The sequence below is a fragment of the Convolutriloba macropyga genome, chromosome 12 (genome assembly GCF_964194025.1).
Source record: "Convolutriloba macropyga chromosome 12, txConMacr16.3, whole genome shotgun sequence".
NCBI lineage: Eukaryota > Metazoa > Xenacoelomorpha > Acoela > Convolutidae > Convolutriloba > Convolutriloba macropyga.
In genome coordinates, this window is record NC_134479.1 from 17,256,177 (window position 1) to 17,280,515 (window position 24,339).

Below are 24,339 nucleotides of genomic sequence, written 5' to 3' on the forward strand. Positions count from 1 at the left end.
TAACGTCAAAAAATTAGTGAACTACCGTCAAAGGATTTGGCAGATACAATCATATTTTTTTTTGTGATAGTTTTACAATCAGTCACACAATTTGTTACTAAAGAATAGATCTGTCTCGTAAAGCATGGCCAAATGCGCATCTGATTAACACTAAAATTGTTTTCTTTTCGGGAATATTTTCCTTGTTTTTTTATGCACTGGTCCAACAAAAGCCAAAGTGCACGATACATTTAGAAGTAAGCGATAGAGCCCAGTTTGAAAATGTTATGCAATTTCTTTTCATCGGGAAAATGCAATTTCGTTTCATCAGGAAGCCAAATTGGCAAAATCTTGCAGGCATTCTAGCAAAAATGTAAATTTTCGGCATATTTTCTTCCAATCTAGCACTGATTAGTTGAAGTGCTTAGCTCTGATATATATATAATATATATATATATATATATATATATATATATATATATATATATATATGTATGTATGAATGTATATATATATATATATATATATATATATATATATATATATATATATAAATATGTATACATATACATATGCATATATATATTTAAATATCTATATATATATATATATATAAATACTTGCAAAAAACATAAAAATTCAACTAGGGTGGTGGAGTTTTTCTCAGAAACCAAAATTTGACAGACCACTATATACGTGTGAATCGTTCTTCTGCTCGGTACGTTTTTGCCGGAATAGAATTAGAAATACTCACGGAAAAAATGGATGCGGCTTACAGGCTTTCTTTTAAGACCTTAAACAAAGCGGTGAGAGTTAAATCATCCATGTTATCAAACAGAATAATTTGATTAAATTTTAAAAACCAACAAAAGAGAATTGGGACCAGTGGTTTTATGACCCCCAGTTACAAATTCTATGTTGTTATTTAGCACGTTACTATGTAAAAAAATAGCACGTGAGTCTGGGGCTCATAAAAATTTGTGCTCACTAAGCTGGAGCAGTGCGCGATACAGAATGGATCCGAGAATTTTAACCACCATAGTAAGTGTAGTCTGTACTTTCATTCTAATAAGATAAAATCAGTAAATTGAACTCACCATAAAAGATACCCAGTGAAACTAATCCCCTAACTTCTTCCGGCCAGCCTAGAAATTCAACAAAAATCCGAAGTTGTACTGAAAAAAAGGTGACATGGAAACTCCCTTCTTGCTTTTTGTCGATAATTATTTCAAGCGAAAAGTTGTTTTACCATTAATTGCTTTTTACCAAAATCATACTGTATAAACTGGAAACTTTACTTCAATCCTGTCTTAGACACTGGAGAATCAGTGAACTCTTTTCTTTCTGCAAATCCGAGGAAATACAAAAATACTTTTATAACCATGCAAGTTATGTCGAGAAACGCTCTCCTATAGGAAATCCTACAGGGGTTCTAAATTTCAAAGTTGCTTTACTTATTTTTATTGATAATTGTTTACTGTAACAAATTTTTACATTTAAATTTGTTGATTGAGCTGATATTGCAGAGTTGGTTATTAGCAGTCTCATTAAAGTTCACCCTGTAAAAGTTTTCGCTGCTAACAGGAACTTAAATAGAGTCCTAAAGAAAGAAAAGTGAAGCAAATCCCAAGACGCCATAAGTCATGAAAACATTCAAGAATCCTGAATTTCGTACATATTTTTATGTCTTCCTACCAAAAATCGCAAAAAAAAACTTTCAAGATATTTCCAAATTTTGTTTCATGGCCAAAGGCCTGCAATCATTCATTGATTCATTTAGTTTTTTTGGATGCAAATTAGGATCATTTAATAAGTCGCTTCAGAGGGCAGAAGAGAATTGTAAACAGCATTTTTTTTCGCTTTGTTGCATTGAAAAAAGTATCTTTTTCGTTTGTGCCCCCCTAAAAAGTACGTTATGCAACTCCTACTTCTAGTGCACGTGCCACTACACAGTAAATCATTATGTAAAAATATGGCACGTGCGTCTGGGGGTGGGTGCAAATAATATGCAACCACTAAGTTGGGGTGGGGAACATATGGAAAATATTCAGAAAAGTTTGCATTATGGTTGACTTTTACTTTTCTTGCCTTCACCGAGAAAGAAGGAAAGGAATGTTTTCAGTCAATCTAACTTTTTACGTATAGAGCAGGTAGTTATCACTTCACTTCGAATAGTTCCTTTTCATTTGATTGAAAGAAAAAGCTTAGAATTGAAACAAATCAGTCCATCTAACTTTTTACGTATAGAGCAGGTAGTTATCACTTCACTTCGAATAGTTTCTTTTCATTTGATTGAATGAAAAAGCTTAGAATTGAAACAAATCAGTCCATCTAACTTTTTACGTATAGAGCAGGTAGTTTTCACTTCACATCGAATAGTTCCTTTTCATTTGATTGAATGAAAAAGCTTAGAATTGAAACAAATCAGTCCATCTAACTTTTTACGTATAGAGCAGGTAGTTATCACTTCACTTCGAATAGTTTCTTTTCATTTGATTGAATGAAAAAGCTTAGAATTGAAACAAATCAGTCCATCTAACTTTTTACCTATAGACAAGGTAGTTATCACTTCACTTCGAATAGTTCCTTTTCATTTGATTGAATGAAAAAGCTTAGAATTGAAACAAATCAGTCCAGCTAACTTTTTACGTACAGAGCAGGTAGTTATCACTTCACTTCGAATAGTTCCTTTTCATTTGATTGAATGAAAAAGCTTAGAATTGAAACAAATCAGTCCATCTAACTTTTTACGTATAGAGCAGGTAGTTATCACTTCACTTCGAATAGTTTCTTTTCATTTAATTGAATGAAAAAGCTTAGAATTGAAACAAATCAGTCCATCTAACTTTTTACGTATAGAGCAGGTAGCTATCACTTCACTTCGAATAGTTCCTGTTCATTTGATTGAATGAAAAAGCTTAGAATTGAAACAAATCAGTCCATCTAACTTTTTACGTATAGAGCAGGTAGTTATCACTTCACTTCGAATAGTTTTTTTTTCATTTGATTGAATGAAAAAGCTTAGAATTGAAACAAATCAGTCCATCTAACTTTTTACGTATAGAGCAGGTAGTTATCACTTCACTTCGAATAGTTCCTTTTCATTTGATTGAATGATAAAGCTTAGAATTGAAACAAATCAGTCCATCTAACTTTTTACGTATAGAGCAGGTAGTTATCACTTCACTTCGAATAGTTTCTTTTCATTTGAGTGAATGAAAAAGCTAAGAATTGAAACAAATCAGTCCATCTAACTTTTTACGTATAGAGCAGGTATTTATCACCTCACTTCGAATAGTTCCTTTTCATTTGAGTGAATGATAAAGCTTAGAATTGAAACAAATCAGTCCATCTAACTTTTTACGTATAGAGCAGGTAGTTATCACTTCACTTCGAATAGTTTCTTTTCATTTAATTGAATGAAAAAGCTTAGAATTGAAACAAATCAGTCCATCTAACTTTTTACGTATAGAGCAGGTAGCTATCACTTCACTTCGAATAGTTCCTGTTCATTTGATTGAATGAAAAAGCTTAGAATTGAAACAAATCAGTCCATCTAACTTTTTACGTATAGAGCAGGTAGTTATCACTTCACTTCGAATAGTTTTTTTTCATTTGATTGAATGAAAAAGCTTAGAATTGAAACAAATCAGTCCATCTAACTTTTTACGTATAGAGCAGGTAGTTATCACTTCACTTCGAATAGTTCCTTTTCATTTGATTGAATGATAAAGCTTAGAATTGAAACAAATCAGTCCATCTAACTTTTTACGTATAGAGCAGGTAGTTATCACTTCACTTCGAATAGTTTCTTTTCATTTGAGTGAATGAAAAAGCTAAGAATTGAAACAAATCAGTCCATCTAACTTTTTACGTATAGAGCAGGTATTTATCACCTCACTTCGAATAGTTCCTTTTCATTTGAGTGAATGATAAAGCTTAGAATTGAAACAAATCAGTCCATCTAACTTTTTACGTATAGAGCAGGTAGTTATCACTTCACTTCGAATAGTTCCTTTTCATTTGATTGAATGATAAAGCTTAGAATTGAAACAAATCAGTCCATCTAACTTTTTACGTATATAGCAGGTAGTTATCACTTCACTTCGAATAGTTTCTTTTCATTTGAGTGAATGAAAAAGCTAAGAATTGAAACAAATCAGTCCATCTAACTTTTTACGTATATAGCAGGTAGTTATCACTTCACTTCGAATAGTTTCTTTTCATTTGAGTGAATGAAAAAGCTAAGAATTGAAACAAATCAGTCCATCTAACTTTTTACGTATAGAGCAGGTATTTATCACCTCACTTCGAATAGTTCCTTTTCATTTGAGTGAATGATAAAGCTTAGAATTGAAACAAATCAGTCCATCTAACTTTTTACGTATAGAGCAGGTAGTTATCACTTCACTTCGAATAGTTTCTTTTCATTTAATTGAATGAAAAAGCTTAGAATTGAAACAAATCAGTCCATCTAACTTTTTACGTATAGAGCAGGTAGCTATCACTTCACTTCGAATAGTTCCTGTTCATTTGATTGAATGAAAAAGCTTAGAATTGAAACAAATCAGTCCATCTAACTTTTTACGTATAGAGCAGGTAGTTATCACTTCACTTCGAATAGTTTTTTTTCATTTGATTGAATGAAAAAGCTTAGAATTGAAACAAATCAGTCCATCTAACTTTTTACGTATAGAGCAGGTAGTTATCACTTCACTTCGAATAGTTCCTTTTCATTTGATTGAATGATAAAGCTTAGAATTGAAACAAATCAGTCCATCTAACTTTTTACGTATAGAGCAGGTAGTTATCACTTCACTTCGAATAGTTTCTTTTCATTTGAGTGAATGAAAAAGCTAAGAATTGAAACAAATCAGTCCATCTAACTTTTTACGTATAGAGCAGGTATTTATCACCTCACTTCGAATAGTTCCTTTTCATTTGAGTGAATGATAAAGCTTAGAATTGAAACAAATCAGTCCATCTAACTTTTTACGTATAGAGCAGGTAGTTATCACTTCACTTCGAATAGTTCCTTTTCATTTGATTGAATGATAAAGCTTAGAATTGAAACAAATCAGTCCATCTAACTTTTTACGTATATAGCAGGTAGTTATCACTTCACTTCGAATAGTTTCTTTTCATTTGAGTGAATGAAAAAGCTAAGAATTGAAACAAATCAGTCCATCTAACTTTTTACGTATAGAGCAGGTATTTATCACCTCACTTCGAATAGTTCCTTTTCATTTGAGTGAATGATAAAGCTTAGAATTGAAACAAATCAGTCCATCTAACTTTTTACGTATAGAGCAGGTAGTTATCACTTCACTTCGAATAGTTTCTTTTCATTTAATTGAATGAAAAAGCTTAGAATTGAAACAAATTAGTCCATCTAACTTTTTACGTATAGAGCAGGTAGCTATCACTTCACTTCGAATAGTTCCTGTTCATTTGATTGAATGAAAAAGCTTAGAATTGAAACAAATCAGTCCATCTAACTTTTTACGTATAGAGCAGGTAGTTATCACTTCACTTCGAATAGTTTTTTTTCATTTGATTGAATGAAAAAGCTTAGAATTGAAACAAATCAGTCCATCTAACTTTTTACGTATAGAGCAGGTAGTTATCACTTCACTTCGAATAGTTCCTTTTCATTTGATTGAATGATAAAGCTTAGAATTGAAACAAATCAGTCCATCTAACTTTTTACGTATAGAGCAGGTAGTTATCACTTCACTTCGAATAGTTTCTTTTCATTTGAGTGAATGAAAAAGCTAAGAATTGAAACAAATCAGTCCATCTAACTTTTTACGTATAGAGCAGGTATTTATCACCTCACTTCGAATAGTTCCTTTTCATTTGAGTGAATGATAAAGCTTAGAATTGAAACAAATCAGTCCATCTAACTTTTTACGTATAGAGCTGGTAGTTATCACTTCACTTCGAATAGTTCCTTTTCATTTGATTGAATGATAAAGCTTAGAATTGAAACAAATCAGTCCATCTAACTTTTTACGTATAGAGCAGGTAGTTATCACTTCACTTCGAATAGTTTCTTTTCATTTGAGTGAATGAAAAAGCTAAGAATTGAAACAAATCAGTCCATCTAACTTTTTACGTATAGAGCAGGTATTTATCACCTCACTTCGAATAGTTCCTTTTCATTTGATTGAATGAAAAAGCTAAGAATTGAAACAAATCAGTCCATCTAACTTTTTACGTATAGAGCAGGTAGTTATCACTTCACTTCGAATAGTTCCTTTTCATTTGATTGAATGATAAAGCTTAGAATTGAAACAAATCAGTCCATCTAACTTTTTACGTATAGAGCAGGTAGTTATCACTTCACTTCGAATAGTTTCTTTTCATTTGAGTGAATGAAAAAGCTAAGAATTGAAACAAATCAGTCCATCTAACTTTTTACGTATAGAGCAGGTAGTTATCACTTCACTTCGAATAGTTTCTTTTCATTTGAGTGAATGAAAAAGCTAAGAATTGAAACAAATCAGTCCATCTAACTTTTTACGTATAGAGCAGGTATTTATCACCTCACTTCGAATAGTTCCTTTTCATTTGGTTGAATGAAAAAGCTTAGAATTGACACAAATCAGTCCTTTGAAGTAAATTACTAGAAATGAGATTTTGTCCAGCCTAAAAGAAGGAAAAAATATAAAAAGCACTTTCAAATAGGACTAGAAACTTTTTGCACCCGTTTTTTGCGATCAGAGTCCGATTCTGCGTTATACTACCCGTACTTAACGCCCAGTCTAATTGCAGGTCAAGTTGCAGGTCCAGGTATGAGTACTGTTTCAGGGTTATGATCATAGACTGATTAGATTTGTCAGTCTTGTGGAAGTCTTGGCCATGAAATGTCTTAATCCGAATCTTGGCCATAAAAAAGCCAAAAAAACGTCAATAATAGCCGAAAAAAAGTCAAAATCAGCTGAAAAAGATGTCAAAAAGGAACCCTTAAAATCGTCAAGGGAACCCTCACTGCGTCACTCCTTTTGTCAACGTTGCCCGGTTCAAAAAGTCTGGAATTTTTGAAATTCTGAAAATTTCAAAATTTGGTGACTTTTGTTATTTTGGGGTGAATTCAAATGACAACTGGTCGTAAAGCGGCCCAAAACGTCCCATAGCTACCTGAAATGACATATTGTGACCTCCCGGTAACCCACAGTACTGTTTGGTATCAAATTCTTACTAGCCTGGTGTCAATTGTCAAAACACCGATAACATATTTGTTAAAACAGTAGCAAGTTGTTATTTATCACGTTTGTCAGCCGTGTTTTTGTACAAAATCTCAATGAAGCTATTGGAAACATCGAGTTGAGCACGGTTTATAAATTTTACAAACCATGAAAAACAATTATACTCTTAAAAGAAATTGATATTAATGATTTTAAAAGAAGGTTTGGAACAATCTTTGCTGTGCTCTGCCGTTATCGGGAGTTGTTTACTTTGACCGAACCAAATTTGATTTCTCGGATTGCCCACCATAACTTAAACATGCTTACCTTAGAATGCCATTTATGGCTTTTATGGAATAATGCTTACAATATGATGAAAAGAACTTTTTCCCAATCGAACAGAAGAGACAGGTTACAGTGTCCAAGCACCTCAAAAAAGAGTTCTATTATAGTTCTCAAGAAAGTTTTTTGTCCTTCTTGCCATAACTTGCCGTAGAAAATTATCGTACGAATCATCTAATGGTAACGATGTCTCCATTACTAACTATGAGGCTTTAGGAGACTGATCGTTTGTTAAACAGAAACGCCAATGATGATTATTAGTTCAGAAAAATAGACAGAGAAATGACAAAAAGTCTTTGGACAACTTTTAGCATTGAAACATTTTTTGATGCGCTGGGGCGGTGCGAACTGTGATCTATGCCAAAATTCTTAATGAAAAAAACTGCAATCAATATTGCGATTAGTCAAAAAATGTGCATCTACAAAATAATTTTTTCAACTTTTTCCACAAACAGAACATTTAAATAATGCCATTTGTCAAAAATTGATTTTTTTTCTTTAAACACGAGCAACGCAAAGTATGGGTGATGAACTTTTTCGGTCTGCCTGAGAGTTTTCATAACTTGCAGAAGCAAAGATCATATCGCATTTGGTCGGGACGGTTATCTTCTTTAGGATTATCCAGCGAGAACTTGAACGCATCAAACTTTGAACAGTTCATAGCCTGAATCACAGGAAATTTCGGTCTGTCTGTTTAGTTTTATAGTTGAAAACGGCATGGATGGGTAATTTGGTTATAGACAAGTGTCTCAAAATGTGATTTCATAAGCTGTGTATATTTTGTTGTTTGTTCATTTGTTTTAGAGGTTTGGTGGGTTCTTAAATTTGAAATATTTTTTAACATCTTTCGGGCGCGGTTTGAACTGTGTTATATGTAACATTCCAATAAAATAAACGCGCTGAATGTTGCGATTAATTAATAAAAAAACACCAAGAAAATTAAATCATTTTTTCAACTGTGGTACTGTAAACAAACGGAAAAATTATAACAATGCCCCATCGCTGAAATCGAAATCCTTTAGTTTTAATAAGCCTCAGGTCTAAAGACAGATTCGCTGTCCCAAACTAGAAGCAAATTTTTTTAATGTTTACTGATCAAAATATGTTTAAATAACGGTTTTGCTGCCGTATATTCTTTGTTTAATGTGGTTTAAAAAACAGCATTAATCTATTTTGGAGCTTCAAACAATGTTCAGAACTTGGCACTACACATAGAAAACCAGTTTTCTGTTGAGACAATAATTAATGTTTTTGAGCATGATTAGTATGAAGTTACCTCTATTCAATTGTTTTTTGTCATGCTACGAAATTTATTTTAACTTGAATCTTTTTTTTTCGAGTATAATATGCCTTCGTTTAGTTTTTGACGCTGATGTGTGAAAAAACCAGTATTTTAGTACACTCTACCATTATTTGGAAACATGGGTTTTGAGATTGGTCAACTAGCTGGGCCAAAAAAAAGTTTTTGACTCGCGTTCTTTCACTTTCATCAATCGCTGTGCTCGCAAAGCAAAGAATTTAGAAAAACTGTTAAGGAGTGCTGCTGTGATTTCCACATAATAACAACTTAATGCGACCATAAAATTACTCCCTTAACGATCATAAACTGGTACCATCGTAGCCATAAAAAGAACATAAGATGGTACCAACGTTTCTATTTAATCGAATTTTGTGGTATTTTTGTTACCATAGCATGATCGTAAAATGGAGTCTTCGTTGACATAACGTGAACATAAATTTTTGCCATCGCTCCTATAGAATGATCATTTTATGGTAGCTCCATTACCAATATAAAATGGTACATCGTTACTATAGAATAATTGTTTTATGACTTTAATGGCTTGGAGAACAACTTTCGATGAAGTCATTAAGGAGTTATGGAATCAGCGTTTTAGTTTCCAATTGCATTGTTGTAGGTTAACCATTAGATTGTAACCTATCGGTACCATAGTAAGATCATGATATGAAATATTTTTAATGGCAAATATGGATCATAAAATGTTGTGGCGACCCTGGAAAGTTTATATCAGCTTCCCAGGAGTTTAATTTGAATTTGCAATAAATTGAGGCTTTACTTTTGCAGGCAACGCGTAGAACTGAATATTTGCTTTGAAAGATTGATAATTTTGATCTTGGCTTTCTATTACCTGCAATTGTCTAATGTGTCTGAAATTTTTGTTTGCTGAATTGTGATTTAGAGTTTTCAAGGTTAATAAACTGTATTATTTGTCTTTCTAAGTTATGGAACCGAAAAATTTACCCGCTTTATCTTCAAAGGGATAATTATTGACTTAACTCTTGCAATCTTTATCCTTCTGCTAAAACCGTCGCCCTCTCAGACCAATAATCTCACTACGAGAAGAACAAACAAAAACTAACTCAAATTTCACAGTTAGCGAGTTGCTGTTTTCTGAAGAATTATTTTATTACAAACTGGTACAACTTAATTTATTCTTGAGATCGCTTTCGAATTAAAAATCTAGTGCTTTAATTATGGCATTGCACCTCCGCACTCTGTTTTTTATGGTAGCAACTCTATGCGCTGAAAAAACTAACCAATCATCAAGCGAAATCTTCGAAACCGAAACCGGAGAAAAATGTGAGCCTGTCGATAAATTGGATTGGCGTTATTCCAAATTGGGATTCATATGCTGGGGTCTTTATGGAATGGAATTTTTATCTGGACGAAATGTGACTAGGGTCAATGGCATAGAAACTACTGCTGCTAAATTTTTCGGCATGCTGAAATCCGTAACCGCAACTCCAAGTTTATATTAGTATAAGACACGATTAGGAAAAAGGAAAATCTTTAAAGAAAGCAGTTTTAATTTGTTCTTATTGTTTGGCGATCCCTACTTCAAATCAAACATCAGCTGCTCAGTTGGTTATGAAGCAATAGACACAATGCTATTTGAGAGGGTGAAATCTTCGACTATAAAGTTTCAAAATTTGATCGACATATGTTGAATTCGTTAAAATTCTCAAAAAATACAATCTCATTGCAGCTGATAAACAAAAAATATGAATCCAAACTCTAATCTCTTCTTTAGAAAAAAACTAAATAATGGTTTATCTATCCGAGATCTTGCCGTGTAATGTGACAATATGCGAGCTTGCAAGCTTTGCGTGGATATTACGAAAACAGAGATTTTGATCCACCTTATTGACCAGTTTTTTAACTGTAAATTTGAACAAACAAATTTATAATTCTGACTTGCTTCCAAGACTGCTTTTTCAAGTGTTGAGAATTATCAAGATCTTCGCAAAATGCGCCTAGAATTTTGGGTTACATGTTATGATAAGATCTTGCGTCAATATGTATCAATTAAGATCGCGACGAGATACTATAAGTTTTGCAACGAGAGTTATCAAAATCTTGCAAGATATCAACTGGTATACCAAGTCTCTGGGCCAATATCCAGATTTAAATTGGCATTAAATTGACGCTTTCGCAGTATTGATTACAACTTGAAGTTTGATACACAGAATTTGCGGTGACAATTTGGCTGATTTTTTTTTGTATAATGGCGTCAAATGAATGTTAAGAATCTTTTCAAACTGTCACGCCATGTCGTCGCTGTGCAAACCTGCAAAAAGACTTACATATTAGAGAGATGAAAAAAGGCTTAATTGCTAGAGCGATTATAAAAAGGACATACTTGTTAGCGATCGGTTTAAAATTGGCCAACTGGATTAAATTTTGTCTTGTAAAGAAGCAATTCTACTAACGGTTGAACTTATGAGAAGAACTAAAAGGCATCACTTGACCGTCTTCCGACTTTTTGATATCTTTTCCAAGTTTTTTGTTTTTTTTTTGTGAAAAATTGAACGCAATTCATTTTTTACTATAATCTAGGAAAAATAGGTGGACAACTGCTAGTTTGAATTGCTAAAACTAGAAGTTTGCAGATTTCTATTATCTTGTGTTATTTCTCTTTGGCCCTAGTCTTGCATTCCATGACAATTTATATTGAACACTTTAATTCTCGGAGTTTCTCAAACTGAATCTCAAATCGCTCAATTATAGCGTTCGCGCCAATTTAGATACTTTTTGGAACAAGATATTTATCGTGTGCCATATACATACAATTTGTGGTTCGAGACGGGATTTTTCTTAGCTAAAAGTTGCATAAGAGCATTGATTGGAAACACTGGATGATTTATGAAGATGAATTTATTGATTTAGTCAGTAAGTTTAGGAATTAAATGTGTTCAAGATGTGGATTGCGGGATGCAAATATAAAAGAACTTGAATAATAATAATTAGTAAAACTTTTAATTTCATAATTTTTCAAATTATGTTTTTTTTCAAATTTTGGCCGGCAATAATTAAAATATTGATTTTAAAGGGCAGTAAGGGTTGATTTCTATTTTGCACATATTACTGACATTCTTCAATGCCTTAACTGTACGAAAGTGACAGATAGGTTTATAAGGGTTGAATTGAGTTTCAGTGGATATTGTCATTTATATATTACATCATTAAGCTGATTTGTATGAGTAAATTAAACGAGTGAAACAGATAAGCTAACAAGTTTTCAGAAACCGAAATTAAATTGTAGTACTGAGTTAATTGTGCCGCCACCCGGAGGTAATCGCGTCTATTCGGCGTTTGAAAAGCACAAAACATTGAAGATCTTCTGATAGAGGTAACCCTTGATCAGAAAAGAAGAGTAAAACATTTCACAGAAGGACAGTACTCTAACTTCTGATTTTAATAAATTTAAGAACCTACTGGAAAAATTTAAAGCCTTGAAACTATGAAAACTTAAATTGCCGAAATTACCGTGATTAGAAAATAAGGAATCAATTTGATCAAGAGTTTTTAAAAAAATATTTTTCTTCTTGAAAAAGTTTAGATTATCCCAAAGCCTAAACATGCATCACTGAAATTGTTTCTCTTTCACTTTTTCTTTTTTTCAGAAGTAATCTTTCAAAATTTAGGTTACAGGTTAGATTAAGTTTTTTGAATCTATTTTTGAATCTACTCAGATTATTTCTTACCTCTGCATTTGTTAAAATTGTTACTCACAATCAATGTTCTTAAGGTAGAGGGATAAAATATTACTACAATATTTGAGAAAAAATTATCAAATTGACAGTCCTCACAAATTTTCAGCCCAGATTGACTTGAAATTTTTTCAAAGAACCTGAATTTTATCGAATATTGACATCTTAAATAAGAAAAGTGAAATTTATATAAAACTACAACATCTTCATAAATTCAAATTCCATGACTAAAGCTTTTTCTACAAAATTATAATACATGAAAATTTCATGGTGAATACTTCTCCATAACAACAAACAGAAGCTAAATGAATCTTGGTTATTTGGTGAGATATCATGAACTTCTGAAACTACAATAGAAAACAGTTCGAATGATTTCCTTGGAACGAAAAAAAAAGAATAAAAACTCATATAAAGTTAGCAAAGCGTTATTTTGTGCTAAATTAAATTGTTTCAAAATCTAGAGATTTACAAAATTGCATAGCTCAAAATATAAGAAAAAATAATGTTGAATTAATCGTCTAGTGTTTAATTATGTCCGCGTACCTCCGCACTCTGTTTTGCTTGGTACCAATTCTGTTTGCTGAAAATACTAATCTAACATCCATCAAAATCTTAAAATTGGAGACCGCGAAGAAATGCGAGCCTGTCAATAAAATACGTAGATCCAATTTGGTATTCATATGCTGGCGCTTTCATCAAATTGATTTCTTATCGGGGCAAAACGTGACCAGAGTCAATGGCATAGAAACTACTGGTGCTAAAATTTTGGAAATGTTGGAACCAGTAACCAACTCCAAGTTTATATTAGCATAAGAGAAAATTAAATCAAAATCTTTGAAGTATGTTATTTTAATATGTTTTTATCTTCTAGCAATTGTTACTTTGAATCGAAAATCAGTGGCTCAATTGCTAGTGAAGCACCCCGAGTAGAGATTTGGCGGTAAATTTTCTTAAAAAATGTCGTGAAATGCGGTGAAAAACAATTTCACCGCGTACTTCTTGTATCCTATTTTGCGGCGAGTTCGGCGAATCGCTGTGAATTAATCATTTTCACCGCGTTCTCGGTATTCTTACAAAAAGGAAACTTTCGTACGCGCGTTGAAAACTCTCCCCTCCCGCATTTCTTCAACTTCTTATTCCACTGTCCCAACTGTCACTTTTTCTATGATTTTTCTTGTGATTATGGAGGCCGAGCATTAACAACTTCCTCAAACATTGATTTCATTTGAACAATTTTTAGTTCGACATATTTTGTTTCTCATATTTAATTTCATGCATTTGTAAACTTGTAATAAGATCCCCCAAACGTGCGAACAGGCTGACCGGGTTAAAGTCTTAACAAAACGAGGTCACTAAAACTGCTGTATACCAAAATTGCGTTTTACACCTGGTAACAACAAAGTGTTAGTTTGACTTCTCCAAGACTCGTGAAATTCCGCATAGATCTGATTCCACACACTTCAAAGGTTAATAAAAAGTAAGTGTGTGTGTGTCGCAGATTGCTGTGAACAATCAGATAATTATGCCTGAGCTCTGTTGTAATCATTGAAACCGGGCTCAGTTTTGTGGAAAAACGGGAGCTCTAGCTTGAGCAGAGAACCCAGAGATTTTATCTGAAGTCAGTTTGGCTTTGAAAGTACTAGGAAAACCATTTTCACAAAAAAATCCAGTCTGCCTAAACGTTCAATCTTTCTTGAGCAGTAAAATACTGTGTCTTGCTAACGTGAAACTTGTAATTTATCTCATCATCGATTTGGTCTTGAAACTTTGAGTAACTTGAGAGAAAGGAAATAAAGGAACCATTGTTAGCTGAACAAAAGGGTGACAAAAATTTCTTTTCTTTGACCAGACGAACTACTTGTAATCAGTTCGTTGAAAGTAACAGGTGGTGAAAAATAGATTTTCAGTTCACAGACTTGAGTTTTCCAAACCAAAAACCTAGATACTACGTCGTCTCTATGGCTTCGGCCCCATTGACTATTGAAGGACCTCTGTTTTGATCAACAATTCAAGTCCGCTTACGGCAAAAGACGGGTTCTCCTCCGTGAATTGTGTTCAATTCTGAAACCGAATGTACCCCCTTAGATTCGTTTATAAACATAAACAGCGAGCAACCTATAGGGATACAAATTTTGGTTTTGAATAGCCCCAAACCGAATTATTGAGTTATTAACAAAAACTCAGAAAAATTATTTGATTATTTAATTGGAACTAATTGAGTAGTTCCAGCAATTGATTTGATTATTCAGCAAAGCTGAACGATTAGATATTTGGACTAATAAAACAACGTTTAATGCAACGGTAATTTACAGAACAGCGGATATAAAGTTACAAAAGCGAACTGCACAACTTAGTATCCCGACAGCTTGTAAACCGCAAAACGAACTGGGCGGTATAAAACTTTCCTTGTCATTGATAGGAAAGCAGCCGTTACAGTGATTTTAAATCAGATTCAATAAGCTTTGGAAAAAATGCGGTAAATCTTAATAAAAACGCGGTGAATTATGGTGAATTAGTGTTTTTCAACGGATTCACCGCAATTCTTCCATGTTGTGAATTTTTGTCAGAAATGCGGCAAATTTTGCGGTAAATTTTTGTTGGAAATGCAGTGAAGTGCAGTGAAATATATGTTTTTTTCACTTTCACTGCATTCATCGCAATCAACGCATTTCTTACAAGAAATCACAGCATTCAGCTCGTTTCTTACAAAAAATAACGCAAAAATATTGACCCGAGAATAAACGCAATGAAATTGGTGAGGGGAAAGTGACTCTTTGACTTTAAAGATCCAAAATACGTTTCACGTTCCAGGAAATAATTATTGTCGAAAACAAACTCAAAAATAGCCCTTTTCTGTGAACAAATAAAAAAGTGCCCCGTGAATCCAGACTTGATACACCTTGATGAGGCAAACTAACAGATAGTGAATCATTTCGAGATCCTGCCATGATGTCTGGCAATATGCAAGCATGCAATATCCTTGAATGGGTTAAAATACAATCCACTTTGGCCCGTTTTTTCAACCGCAAAATTTAGTCAACCAATATACTTTTCTTACTTGCTTCGGAGACTGCTTTTTTAAGTGCCAGGATTTTAGCAAAGATCTTAGCAAAATGCGCATAGAAGTTTATGCAACATGTCTTGAAAAGATATTGCGTCAAGGTGTGGCTACTAAGATCTCTTCAAGATGTTTCAAGTCTTGCAACAATAGTTATCAAAATTTTGCAAGATAAAACAAGGTTTATCAATTTTCTAGATGATTACGCAGAAAAGAATTGAGATTAAATTGAAGTTCCAAATTAAACTTGGAGTTTGGTACAGGACGTTTATTATGACAATTTGGCCTATTTTTTATGTCTTTTGGCGTCCAATGCATGTTATGAACCTGTTCAAACTGTCCAACCGTGTCGGTCGCTGTGCAAAGCTGCAAAAAAGACTTACATGTCAGAGAGATTGCAAAGAGACTTACTTTTTAGTGATCGGTTAACGATTGGTTAAGGGGGTTATTCTTGTTCTTGCAACGAAATATTTTTACTCGTTATAAAAGACTATGAGATGAACGAAAAGACATCATTTGACAGTCTTTCCATTTTTTGACATCCTTCAAAAATTTTGAGTTTTTTTTGTAAAACTGTACACAATTGATGCAAAGAACTCGAAAACAAACCTGTTATGATCTCAAAAAATTGAAGGATAACTGTGGAGTCCAATCGTTGAAAACAGATGTTTGTAGAATTCTACTTTCATTTGTTATTGTTCTTGGCCTTAGTCTTAAATTCCAAGAAAAAATGTTATGGAAACTTTAATTCTCTGAGTTTCTCAAGCACAATCTCAAGAATTTCAACTAAGATTTAAGATACAATTGTGGAACAAGGATTTTATCAAGAAACTTTTTCGCACTATGCAAACAAATTGTTGTTCGACGCGGGAATTTTTAAGCTCTGAATATTATAGGAGCAATGATTTCAAACTTGAACATGATTTATGAACATGAAGTTATTGACTTCTTCAATGAAATTAAGAATTAAAGGTGTTTTTGAAATACGGGTCGGAGGATACAAATACAAAAGAATTCCTGAAAGTATCCTGTAAATAAAGGATTCCTGTTTATTATTAAAAGTTTCAAGGCCGTGATTTTTCAAAATGTATTTTTTAAAGGAAAATAAAGCAAGAGGAAACGTTTACCGCCAATGATCGAAATATTGTTATTAAACGTCAATAATGATTGTTATCCGTTTTTCACATATTGTTGACATTTTTTGAAGCCTAAGCAAACCTAAAAAGATCGATAGATCATTTATAACAGTTGATTTGAGTTTTAGCGAAGATTGTCACAATTTTTATACACGACTATATTAATTTGCACGAATAAATTGAGAGGATCAGACAGATAAGCTAACTTTTTTCCCGGAGATTCAACCCAGAGTATTTCACTGCTGAGCCAGTGTAAACCATAGTGACTGTTTTACTTTTGTCCGTTATCGTATCATGTCAGAATAAGAACCTGCCTGTCTTATTAATATAGTAACTTCAGTCTTATCTCATTATGATCATAAATTGTAAAAATCAATTTATGTAAGGCTCTGAGCAAAGATCTTCTTGATCTGGTAATTAGAACAAAGAACAAAAAGTGTGGGAATTGAATTACTTTTTTAACGTCCAGTATGGTAAGCTAGTAATTTAAAAATTGAGCAATCAAATATACTTTGCACGAGGTAAAATAAACTTAACTGTGCTATAAATTAAACTCGGGATTCACAGTTACTTTTGCGAATTTGAATTAATTGGAAGCCAAATGTTTGTCAAAGAACAGTTGACTTCATTTTGTGAATTAATGAAACAGAGAGAGAGAGAGAGAGAGAGAGAGAGAGAGAGAGAGAGAGAGAGAGAGGATATATATATATATATATATATATATATATATATATATATATATAGCTAGATAGAGAGAGAGACAGAGAGGAGAGAGGAGAGGAGAGAGGAGAGAGAGAGAGAATCCGTTCCACAGCGAACATAAGAGAGACTTTTCGGATTATAAACAGAAGAATTGTTATGAAAATATTTATATTGGTATTCGTTATATATGATCTAAAGTTTTGGAATAAACGCAAAGAAGGAAAATTGTAAAATTAAGCAAGTTGTCACTTCTCAGAATGTATTTCATTCCATTTGAGGCATTTAGTTTTTTTAAGACTCGGAAGGAGCATATTTTCAAAAGTAAAGGCTGCAAGACATAGTGATTGTACATAAATTTGATTTTAAGTGAGAAGCAATAATGTTCAAGCAACAAATACCAAAAAAAGTCAAGCGGCTCATTTTTTCGTCACCCTCTGAGTCAATCAAAACAACCAAATTTCAAAAATTTTGAGTTTTTGGTTCGAATAGATTGTCTTTTTTGAACCGTAATGCTTGAACTGGGAAATAATGAAAAATTAAACTTTTATTCATACCTAATATTATTTTGCTTATTTTGTAATGTAAAGGGTTAGTTAGAAAAAACACATTTGATAAGAAGTTGCGTTAATCTTTGAGGTTTTGATTGAAAAAAGTATCGAATCATATTTCATTCAAAAAAATTTTAATGGCAAATATAAAAAGAAGCAGAAACTAAGAATAATGACATCAGTTCGAAGGAAAAAAGGATGAGTCAAAATATTTAGTTTAGAATTTATCAGTATTTTATATATCAGCCCGCAAAAGTCAGTTGTGAGCAAAAAATTCAAAAATTAATGGGTCCTAGATACGAAATTGTCTCACAAAGAAAATCTGTACCTGCTACTGTACAAAAAAAATCCTCGATAAATTTTGTTTTTTGTATTAAAACTATTTCAAAGCTGAATTTCCCTCTTTAAAAATCTTTACATAGTATATTTCTTGGGTATTCCTTGAATTTTTTCTTCCACTGTCTTACATGTAAATCAATCGTCTTCAGGAATTTTGAGTGGAACGATGAGAACCTGGACACATGGTTTAACGATTGCAATTTGTTCCCACGTCCCAAAGACGTGAACAGATTATGTTATCCACCGCGAAACTTTCGAATTGACTCGAGCTGCCACAAGCCTTGAAAAATAGCCTTGTATTCAGATTATAAAACTGTATTAATTTCAGATTACAAGTTCTCAGTTTGAATGTACTTTAACTTATTTTTTTATGCTTATCAAACCAAAATTATACTATACACTATTTATAAGACAATCGGTTTGAAATGTCTGACAATGTGTTTGAAATAATATTAGCCAGAAAAACCATTGTGAAATAAACTCAGACGTTCTTCTTTATAGTGGCTGCAATCACTCGGCTGCAACAATTGGAATCTCTCGAGCCTTTTAGGATGCTATGCTTGCAATATCGTGCAAGATTCTACAAAAATCTTGCAAGATATTGCATAATCTCGCGCGTTTTCAGTTAAGATTTTGCATGCAACATCTTGCGAGATCATGAAATTGATCGAGCATGATTCTTGCACAGCTAAACGTTCAAAAACCATCTGAAAAAACCTGAAAAGGCGCTTGAAAATATTGAAAAATTTCCGAAATAAAAATTTGAAAATGTGTTGGAGAAAATATGTGATCAATATAATTTGAAATATAATATCATATCATATAATAAAATGCAGCTGTCAGTGTACTGTCTTCCAGTTCTTATAGATCATTCACAAGAAAATGTGCTGAAAAACAACACAAAAAAATTGTACTCGTTCAAAATATCTAGTTTGCAATTTTTTGTTGGCTTTGTTTTGATTCTATAAATACTTTTTTAATGACATTTGGATTGCAAATGGTCATGATTATAAGATCCAAATTTAACCATTTGATATTGGCTGCTTAACATAGTTAACGAGTCTCAAGATTGCAGCTTTTAATAACTCATAGACTCACTTGCAGATGAGGATCTTCAAACAGCGGTATAATTAAACAGTTGCAAAATTGAAACTAGAAAGAAATCCCATTGAAAGTTGTTGAATATGAAAAGCGTCCGGTTTTCTGTTTCAATACCGCAGTAGTTAGAGGGTTTTTTCGCAATAATTTCTGATAAGACGTTAATTGAATTTTACAGTTCAGATTTGAGCTTACATCAAAATGATTTTCTCTTCCAGGCAAAACCAGTTTTGAATAAGCATTGTTTGATGAGCTCTTGTGAGACATTTATCAGAATTTTTTAAACTAACAACTCTAATATAGTGGGTTTTATTGCCAAGTTTTTTTTCGTACGAAAGTCATATACTTCCCAGGAATTCCCATGATACGTAATTTGAACTTGATTGAACAGTACTATACTTTGTCAAAGCATCCAAAGCGAGCTGGAAGTATAGGTTAAAGTAGCACAAAGTTCTTGTTGGGGTTTCTATACAATTTGATGAATTTTTCAACATTTGGGTTTCTGGACTTCTTTTTCCAATTTCATAAAGAGGCAGTTACATTGATTGTTGTGCATTAAACCTAAGGTTTAATATAGTCCCCGCAGCTTGGTGGCATAGTAAATCAGCGCTGAATCAATATAGAGACATCCTGTTTTTAGGATGGCCAGTACTCTGTTCATGTCCCAATTTACATTGGCCGAACTTGATCTTTGAGTAATTTTTACTGCATAAAAAATAACAGGCTCAGCTTAACTCCCGCCAACAAGGTTTGATGTATAAGCGATTCCAACTTCAGCGTGGGTACTTGTGACAGTTAATTTGCGTTGCAAGTCGTAACCACTGAGCTAAATGTAGTAATTGCCTATACAAAGCTTATATTTAAATAGTTTGCATACTACTATGGTGATCACCAGTTACAAGCTACATTTTGAGGAGACGTTCTATGAGTTTATACTTCAGATTTGAATTTTATAAAAATTATTTCCGCTGAAATGAATTACCAGTTTCCATTAAATATTATTTAAAGAGGTCTAGAACAATTTTAAGAGGTCTCGAAAAACATTATTGAAAACAATTGTAAATGGGGTTGGTTTTGCCAAGATTAACAGGTTGAGTTTCATGACTTATAGCAGCACAAAATTGCGTCAAATAATTCTTTTACAATTTGCTTTTATTGTAGCAGTAGGAATACTGAACGTACACCTTCAACCAATCAGAGACTGAGAAGACACTATTCTCTTTTAAATAGAGAGAACTGAACTCGCTATAGTCAGTCTATTAGTTAGTTAGATACACCATGTGTATACCTTTGACTCCGGTGCTATTTGTATTAATCACCGTAATAAACGTTATACATCTATCGTGTTTTACAGAGTCGGTTAGTCTTAGAGATATAGGTAAGTCTACTTATTGCGTAGAAATAAGTAGCCCTAGCTCTATATACCGTAAGGCTGTAAAAGGAGCCCACATCGGGTCTGCCTAATAAGCAGCGGAAGATACAAAAGCTTTGCTTCCTTTTTTAGTCCTTTTTTAAAACCCAGGGGTCAAGAGATCACATTTTTCGGCTAAATGGCTGACTATCCTCACATCTGACCACCACCCTGAACAATCTTCATTTAATTACCAGACACACTCTGAAGAGTTACAGCTCGCAGTTCTCACACAACAGAACCGACGCTTAATACCAGAAATCGCACCCTTTGAAGTTGGAAACTACCAACACCAAGATCAATTAAATATATTATTAAACATAGCAAAACAGCTAAAAACACACTATTTTGCACTAGAACAACAACCTTTTCTTTCTTTACCAGAGAAGGCATCACAGGTTTCACGAACCGCCTTCCTCTCATATTTGATAGAAAACTACGTAGCACTACTCACAAAAGGCTCAATTTTATTTATTTACGATCCACATACAGGCAAATATACCTCTTTAATATATGATACACTATTTAGTCCACTATCAGATACATTGTTTGAATTCCTTAAAGGAATATACTCAGAAATACAACCCCTAGATAGAAAGGTACAATTTAAGAAAGCTTCATTCGAATTCTTAAAACGCCTTGAAACAAGTTTAAACACAAATGCTTCACAATCTCGTAAAGAAAGCGTACATAAAATCGCTCGACAGGAAATTGAAGGATTTAATAAACTTCTTAATGTCTATATCACCTCTGCAAAAGATGCAGATTTATCAGAAGAAGACCTTCTTGATACTCTCACACTTTTATCTTGGTATATACACAGATTTTGGAAAAGCTTAGTAAGACACATTTTCACAGCCACGCAACAAATTTCTGAAGCTCACCCTCAACTAATACCTAAAATACACGAAACACTACAATACATATATGATAAGAACTGGTTTCCCCAGAATTTTGTAAATATTCCAGAATTACCTTCAGAAACTATGCAAAAAAATCACTAAATCGTAGACACATAGAAATTACAAATTTCAACGGGGAAACTCATCACATCCGTTTACTTGTTCAAATATCCCAGAGAACATAAATACCTCCCTGGAAGCATCACCAAGAGAAAATATGGATACAATAGTCCATAACAACCACCGCAGAATAGAATGAATGAAACCACCGAAACAGATTTTAATTCCACCTTGCTAGAAGATGGAACACTTTTTTCTTCTCACGCAGTAAATACAATAATAAATCTTGAAGATAATAACAATAATAACAACAATTATCCAACTACAAATACTACAACAGATACCCACTTGTATCGAAATCACCAAAAAAGGCAACCGGTAAACTCGACTGAATTAACACAAAATTCAGATCCACTTAATACAATAATTCCACCTTTAACAAACATACCCACGCCTACGGCTAAACAGACAAAATTCAGTACACTTTAATACACAACCTGTAACCCTAAATAATTCCACTCAACCCACACAAGGGATTAACCAAAATATTCAAATTACTCCACAACAACTAGTAAACATAGTTCGACAATTGAACTCACAAAATGCACAACAGACAACAAATGCACCAACTCCGTAATATTTACAAGCGGCATCTACACAAACGCCATCACCTGTTGTCCGTAGGAATGCACCAATGATGTACTCTAAATCCGAGGTTCAGTGCCAATGCAACAGTTTCTAGGACCGTTCGATGGTACTGATCCTACATACACCACAGAGGATTTTTTAAATGCTATCACAGCAAATATGGTAATGACCTCAGGACCAGAACAGACTGTTTCACCGTTTTATGAAGCCTGGTCCTTAAACGGATTGCCTTGATTCAAACGGCCTTAGTAGGACCGGCACAACAATGCTATTCACACCTACCACTAGACATAAAAAAAGAACTGGCAGGCATTTTGCCGGAAATTTCAGAAAACATTCGATAATCAACAATCACAAACACAAGCCAAATTACTGCTTGAAAGCATCACACGTGTTTCAGGCGAAAAAATCAAAACGCTTGCACTCAGAATTGAACAAATGACTCGAAAAGCATATGTTAACAACACTCCAGATATGAGGAATGCACAAATGAATGACTTACTTGTCAAGGGTTCCTCAAATTTTTCAGAGACCCTGACAAAGCAGGTCCAGACTTCGAGTTCGAATATCGAACGTAGGTCACAGCCTACACCACCAGATTCCGGCTCACTGACCCAAAAAACTCATTAAAGACTCACTGTTCTTTGTTCCACCTGCTTGTATTATTTTCTGTCTGTATTCTTTCTCCTAATTTTTCCTTTTCCTTAAATATATTCTATTTCTGTCAATTTTTCTCACAAGACTGACGATTAGGATCAGTTCTTTTGCCTAGATTAACAGATTGATATTACTATCAGTTTCCTGACTTATAGCAGCACAAAATTGCGTTAAATAATACTTTTACAATTTGCTTTTATTACACATAAATTAGCTTCAGAGTACTGTTTCCGAATCAGTGTACCTGAAAAACTAGGGTTTTTCAGATAGAAATAGTAAAGGATTTATTTGCGAAATTCTTTTACGTTAAAAATTGTTTATCTTAGGTGAAACAATCTAACATAACAGAATATTGAAAAAGACGCTCAGACGTCCCCACTCGTTAATCAATCCGAATTTCACAGAATCAAATCAAAGCGTTGTGCTTTTTGTTGTTACTTCGGAAAGCTTACTGAACTAATTTCACCTAAGTATATTTGATATTCTGCTTAAGACAGTTTTGCAGATTTTCTGTCTTTACAGTTCTGCAGACATTCTGTAAGAACTGAAGGTTTGTTTCTGAAGAATTATAATTTAAGCCGTCGATTTTCTACTGGTTAAATAAAGTTTGTCTTTTGTCTAGGAGATAATAAGTTTTCTCTCGTTTTCTGTAAACGAGATTATCGATAAAATAAATTAAGTTATGTAGTTTTAGCCCTCTTCGTACTACCAACTAGTTAACGGCAGAAGAAAAATACATAATATTTCAATATTTCTGCTAACTGATATTGCATAAGTTGCATCTTTATATGAAATATTTTATTCAAACTAAATTATTACAAATTATAAAAGCTTGTCATTCGTAAATTCACAAAAAAAACAATCAATTCTGAACTTCTATGAATATTTATCGGGAAGAAATCAAGCGCTTTGAAAATGGTCACGACTCTCAGAATTCTGTTGTTTTGTGCAGCAATTCTCCTAGCTGAATCTATCGTCCCATTAAGAATTAAGATAACGGAAACAGAAACAAAACAATGCGTGCCTTTCAATGATACCAGATCCGATTCCAGGTTCCAACATCTTTGCATTGGACGATGTGGATTGGATTACTTAATAGGCAGAAATGTTACCAAAGATGATGACATAGAAACTGTCGCTTATCAAATGATTGCTCATAGGCTACCCGTACCAAACTCTCTCACTAACTAAAATCGTCTGTGCAAGTCATAACAGCAATTTTTTCTTCACTTTATCACTAGGTAAAGACTATACTTAGA

General features: G+C 33.2%; 1 protein-coding gene and 1 long non-coding RNA gene across 2 annotated transcripts in view; one reads left to right on the plus strand and one right to left on the minus strand.

Moving 5' to 3' along the window:
• The window catches only part of LOC142351164 (uncharacterized), a 264,396-nt gene that overhangs the window by 224,054 nt on the left and 16,003 nt on the right, over positions 1 to 24,339 (minus strand). The window lies entirely within an intron of this gene.
• LOC142351067 (uncharacterized) lies at positions 7,849 to 18,667 on the plus strand. Its single transcript, XR_012760938.1, has 3 exons — positions 7,849 to 10,262; positions 15,843 to 15,964; positions 18,454 to 18,667. It is a non-coding gene; the product is annotated as an uncharacterized LOC142351067 (long non-coding RNA).